This window comes from Petaurus breviceps, unplaced genomic scaffold, assembly GCF_028583685.1.
Source record: "Petaurus breviceps papuanus isolate PSGF00001 unplaced genomic scaffold, PetGlider_PUasm1.0 90579, whole genome shotgun sequence".
NCBI classification, from domain to species: domain Eukaryota; kingdom Metazoa; phylum Chordata; class Mammalia; order Diprotodontia; family Petauridae; genus Petaurus; species Petaurus breviceps.
Window position 1 is genome coordinate 873,568 of NW_027187278.1, and position 6,497 is coordinate 880,064.

Sequence of the window (6,497 nt, forward strand, 5' to 3'; positions counted from 1 at the left end):
CTTCTGGGTCACCCCTGCCTCCTCCCTGGTCCTTGACTCTCCTCTTCCTCTTCTGGGTCACCCCTGCCTCCTCCCTGGTCCTTGACTCTCCTCTTCATCTTCTGGGTCACTCCTGCCTCCTCTCTAGTCCTTGGCTCTCCTCTTCATCTTCTGGGTCACCCCTGCCTCCTCCCTGGTCCTTGACTCTCCTCTCTTCATCTTCTGGGTCACCCCTGCCTCCTCCCTAGTCCTTGACTCTCCTCTTCATCTTCTGGGTCACCCCTGCCTCCTCCCTGGTCCTTGACTCTCCTCTTCCTCTTCTGGGTCACCCCTGCCTCCTCCCTGGTCCTTGACTCTCCTCTTCCTCTTCTGGGTCACCCCTGCCTCCTCCCTGGTCCTTGACTCTCCTCTTCATCTTCTGGGTCACTCCTGCCTCCTCCTCAGAATTACTTTGACTCAGCCTCAGCTGCAAACCCAGCGTTGTAGTAGGATTCATCCTTGGGACCAACTTTATGGTAGGAAGCTTTATCCGGTAAGGTGCACATTTCTTTGGCCGAGGAGCTGCCAGGTTGGGAAGGGCTTTCTTGCTCAGCCAGTCGCCGTGGGCGTCTGCAAGTTTAACGCGGTTATCCCTGACCCAGGCCCCAGGAACCCACCTACTTGGCTGCGGGAGCTCGCTGGGAGCAACGTGGAGCCCGACTCCGCAGCTTCGAGCCACAGAGGCCCGGAGAAGGGCCAGCCCCAAGGTGTGGAAGAGTGGCCGGGGGGAGACTGCGGACGATCCCCATGGGAAGAGCCGCCTAGACTCCTTTGGGGACCCCGCCTCCCACGCTCTTGTCAGGGCCCGGAGTGCTAGAGCCCGCGCACCTTGCCTCCCCTGGTAGCCCAGTATATTTTTAAAATAAATAAATTAATTAATGCATGAATAAATAAATAAATAAGTAAATAAGTGAATGAATGAATGAATGCATAAATGTTTGGTAAATGTATATTTGTATATTTATTGCCAAGGGTTAAATTTCGTATTATTTTCTTGGGTCCCCTTACTATAGAATCATTGAAATTGACACTGTAAGGATCAATAATATTGCCTAGTACAATCTTATTTTGTAGGAAAGAAAACCTAGGTCTGGATGAGGAACTTGAAACCCTATTTGTTTATTTCATCAGTGATGGTCCAATTCCCTGATTTTGTAGGTCAATCATTTATTGTTTGTTTGTTTTGGGTTTTTCACTGAACCATAGTTAAGAGGTTTTCTGAAGTTTATAAGAAGGATGATTCAAAACTATATTCAGTGCCTGGTGATTTAACATTTCCAGAGCCTTTTTCAGTATCCCACACTGCTGCAGCCTTGTATTGACACACAACAGAGACAAATGTATAACTTTTATAAAAGCAAGAGTCTAGTCATTTTTGTGCTGATTCTTTCTAAATTTCAAAAAGTAATTTCTTTCAAAAGAAAGAACTGCTCTGAGTTTTAGTTGCTAAAAATAATATTTTTAATTGCATGATCTGTCTAGGTGCTGGTTGCAAGAACAGAGCCTAAAGGCCTATTGTTGCAACAGCTAATTGCAAGGCTTAATTGGGTCCTATGGTGATTTGTCATCTGTTTATAAATTTGAAAAAAAGAAACTAACATTATGATTTGTATATTCTTTTGACTTTATAATGAGCCAACAGAAATGCAACTTTTTTTAGTTCTACCCCCTGACTTGAAGGCCAAAAGTTTATTTTAAGGACAAATAACATCTTTAACCCTGAATATCACTAGTAGAGTTAATCAGTGACCATGTATATCCTATGTATACCCCATGTAGGCAGATAAGTAGTACAATGGAAATAATGCTGGACCTGGAGTCAAGAGGACTTGAGTTCACATCTAGCCTCAGACATTTGCTAGCTGTGTAACTCCAGGAAGGACACTTAATTTTCATCTTCCTCAGTTTCCTCCAAAGTAAAATGGGGATAATAACAGCACTTACTTCACAAGGTTGTTGTGAGGATCAAATTAAAGAGTATTTGCAAAACACTTTGCAAAGTGCAATATAAATGTTAGCTGCTGCTGCACCTAATGCTGTTACCACTACTTCTATTATTATTGTCTGGGGGCTACTTACAGGAAAGAAACAAAAGGAAAAGAAAGAAAGAAGTAATAGAGTGTGTTGGTTACATTAAAGCATATTATTAATGTAAAGAAAGGCATAAAATGAGAACATATATTTGCTAAATTTGTTGGTCGTTTGTCATGGAGGATGTCTTTCACGGGTACAAAAGAAAGAGGGTTTATTGTTTCCTAGAAATAATCCTATAAATCAAAGAATCTCAGAGCTAGAAGGGACCCCAGATTTTTTAACCAACATTCACTTGAGCAAGAATCCTTTCTACAACAATTTAAGAGAGTCACTCTGCCTTTGCTTGAAGACCTCTAATGAGAGAGAAGAACCTACTGTCTAATGTAGGCCAGTTCCCTTTTGTGAGGCTTTTTTCTTTTTCTTTTTTTTTTTAAAGTCTCTCTTACTTCAAGTTTATACCTGCTTTTCTGTAATTTCTACACATCTTTGATGACTCTGCCCTCTTGGGTTAGTAGGAAAAATGTCTAAAACTTCAACCACATGACAGATTTTCAAATACTTGAAGACAGCTTTGTCATATTGTACCTCCAGCCCCTCAGTGATACATCCCCCAAGTCTTTGCTTCTTAAAATTAAACATACCTTGTTCTTTTAACATACTTGCATGTGGTATGATTTTCACTATCCAGTTTCCTCCCCTTGGTCATGACTAAAATAATACTTCATGTACAGTCTCACCAGTGAGAGGGGTTTATGTAGCATCCATGGAGGACCAGTACATCTAGTCTGAGGGCTTGCTGAAGCCTTTTCTCGCCTGCTCATCTACCTTTGGAGTCCACCTCTTACCAAACTCTCATCTGTGGCTCCAAGAAATTATAACATTTGAAGTGGTCACACCCCAGTAAATCAATCTTGGCAGATAGGTTAAACCAGGGTGAGAGTAACCAATAGATATAATAATAGATAGAATAACCAAACCTATCAGTGAGTTAGTAGGGTATCTACCCCAAGCATGTGAAGATTTCCCCCGGCAGAATGGGTGGAGGAGAACAATTTGTTCTAATGGCCATAAAGGCAGTTGACAAAGGGATTGTGGAATGCTTAGACCTTGATCAGACATAAACTGTCTGCATCCCAGGTCTTCAACAGTGGTCTTTACTTTTGTCTTGCCACTGGACTTTGATGACTCTGGAAGAGAAAGTAAGGCTGATGACTTTGTACAACTCTGCCTCACTTAAATCCAATTCAGTCTAAAGTCAAGACATAACCTGTGATGCCACTGGTCCTCTTCAGAAATGAAAGCAAACAACACCAATGAGACTGTCACCTCCCTATTCTTGAACACTCTGCCCTTTTTTTTTTTTTTTAATGAAGTCCAAGTTAAAGTTATCTTCCACGACTGCCATATCATCCTAATTTGATTAAACTTGCAACCCATCCAAAACCCCCAAATCTTATTTTTCCTGATTAATCTTCTCCCATTTTTACTTATAAACCCAAACATGAGACTATTTAAGGCAGCAGAGGTGGAAACAGAGGGAAATGTATCTGTGATTTTAAAAAACCTCAGTACATTTTTTCTACCAAATGAATATTGGCAATTGGTCTTTGACTTATTACAGTGTTATAGTATTTTGCAAATTAGTTGGGACAAGCAATAATTTTGATATGTGGTCATTATATGACAGCAATGGTCATGTTGGTTTGCTTCTCCTAATACTAAGTTGACTCAGAACATCAGTTCTTTTTCAGTCGAGTGAAGGATTTGTTTTGTGTCATTCACATATTTCATTGTTCTCTTTCTAGTAAGATCATTGAGCTGAAGAAATTTCAGCTTTATGATGAAAAATTTCTGCTTTTCAAGATAGTTCCCAGGACTCCCAATATCCATACTTTAGGGAATGCCAAATGTGATAGATATGATATGCATGCATATGGAAAGGAATAGTTGTCTAAAAATAATTGAAAATGGATGTCACATGGAACAATATGAAATTTAATAGGGACAGTGCCACCATTGTACCCTCAGGAAGCTAAAATATACAAGCCACTTAATTAGGGAAAGAGTAAAAGCATGAAAAGATTCTTGATAAGCTGCATATGAATCATGCACACAATGCTATGCCTAAAAAAATCTAAATAGAATGATCATCAACAATTTAAAAGGATCTGTGATTTTCATTTTTTGGTAGGGCCCCTTCATCTATGATGGCTGCTATTCATTCCCTAGTGTCTGGTTTGTGTTTCCATGACCCTTCTTATTATGTGTAAAATGATTTGTTTGTTTCTAAGAATTTTCTAATATCAAGTGCTGCTTCCTCTGTGGAATGAAAACAAAATAATATTGCTTCCTAGAAAATATCTGTATGGATACACACAGTATATATAGCTATATTAATTATTGAGACCTTTCTCTCCTTGTCAGGATCTTTGTGTATTAGAAGTTCATTCCTTTTCTGCTATAGAAGAAAGAGTTAACATTCATGGAATATTCAGGATTCCAAAGGGGAAAGTCACAATATCTCTAAAACACATTTGATATTTACTAGAGAGATGAACTCAAAGCCATTCTCCTGGAAACAGGTAATCTAAGAGACTGAACTGTCTGGGAGGACCTATTTTCCACATTAATTATCTACTACCCCATATATTTTTGTAGTCTTAATTGTTTATTGCTTTTTTTTAAAAGCAATTGGGGTTAAGTAACTTGCTCAAGGTTGCACAGCCAGTTATTTCTGGGTGTGGTGCTGAGTATCTGACCCCAGATTTGAGCCCCAGGTCATCCTGACACTGGAGCCAGTGCTCTTACTCGCTGAGCCACCTGGCCGCCCCTAAGCAATTGGGGTTAAGGAACTTGCTCAAGGTTACATGGCCAGGTGTTTCTGGGTGGGTGCTAAGTGTCTGAGCCTGGGATTCGATCCCCAGGTCATCCTGACACTGGAGCCAGTGCTCTTATTCGCTGTGCTATCTGGCCACCCTTATTGCTTTTTTTTTTTGAGGGGGGAAGACAAGGTGATTGAAGTTAAGTAACTTGCCCAAGGTCACATGGCTAGTAAGTGTGTCAAGTGTCCCAGGGAATTTGAACTCAGGTCTTTCTGATTCCAGGACTGGTGCTCTATTCACTGAGCCACTAGCTGCCCCTATTGCTTTCTTTTGTTTTTATTCTATGAAACCATCTGAGATCTCCCCTGTCTCCCCAGTTATAACTTCATAGATGTGCCCATATGTACCCTAATAGCTCCATAGTGACTGAAATCTTAGATAAGTTCCTCCACAACTCCCTTTTTGGACAACCTGGAGTAAATAGGGATATTCTCATTTGGGAAACTCATGTGGGCAAATTAGTCTCATACTCTTATTCCAATAAACCAATTACTGCACACAAAAATTTTAAATCATAGATCTAGATGCAGAGGGAGTAGACAGCATCTCCCACCCAACCAATCACCCTCCTGGAACCCCTAAAAAGGAGGGAACATCTTTAAATAATGTCAGAGATGGGATTTTTCCTATACAAACTTGGAAAACTAGGAAGTTATCTTTGGGAAGGAGTTATCACATGATCACATCAATTCAATCACATATAGAATTGGAGGCCTTCCACTATCCCATCTCCAATTGACTATAAAGAATATAATATGATAAGCCCTCATTAGGACACAAATCAGTGTGGTAACTTTCTTCTTTTCCTCTCCCTAGTGCAGTAGCTGTGTTTTCAAATAACCACTCATTAGGAAGGACATTTACCATCAAATATAGTAACTGAAATGGGTAGGGGGAGAAACCTATCAAGTCAATATCTTTTTTTTAAAAACTCCTCAAACTGACACAGATACCCACATTATAATTCTCCCTAATTAGTGGCCCAAATTTACATGTTTACATCACCTATACAAGTACCAACCCTTATGATCATTCAATATACTCCATATTTTCCTTACTCTGATGCTTCCTGGTATGAGTGATGGTAAGAGATTAGAATTGGTTGGGGGAAAAGGAATTAAAAAAAAAACTTTGAAAAGTTAAAAGGGTTTCCTTAGTCCTTACTCCTTTTGAGTTCTTTCTTCTTTTCCATTTCCTGTGCTACCAGTACACTTCAGGTATTTACTACCTGACATTTAGACTACTACTATGAACTCTTATTGGTACTTCATCCTTTTCAATCCTTCCTGCAAATTCCATGAACAGATTTAAATTCCTAAAAGATTTGTTTGGTCATATATTTGTAACATCTAATTAGAACTGCAAAAGAAAATTGAATGTGTGGTCTTTTCTTTTCATTATTAAGAGGTTGTCATACACTTCTACAATTTCTATGAAAAAACAATTGTCTTTGATCAATGTTTGTGTTTTTTCTTTTTTTCTTCCTTCTTTCCTTTTCCCTTTTCTTCCTTCATTTCCTCCCTCCCTCCCTTCCTTCCTTCCTTCCTTCCTTCCTTCCTTCCT

At 39.7% G+C, this 6,497-nt stretch overlaps 1 pseudogene; it reads right to left on the reverse strand.

Annotated features, from left to right (window-relative positions):
- Positions 1–6,497, reverse strand: part of LOC138142442 (putative deoxyribonuclease TATDN2 pseudogene) — a 51,526-nt pseudogene that overhangs the window by 1,834 nt on the left and 43,195 nt on the right.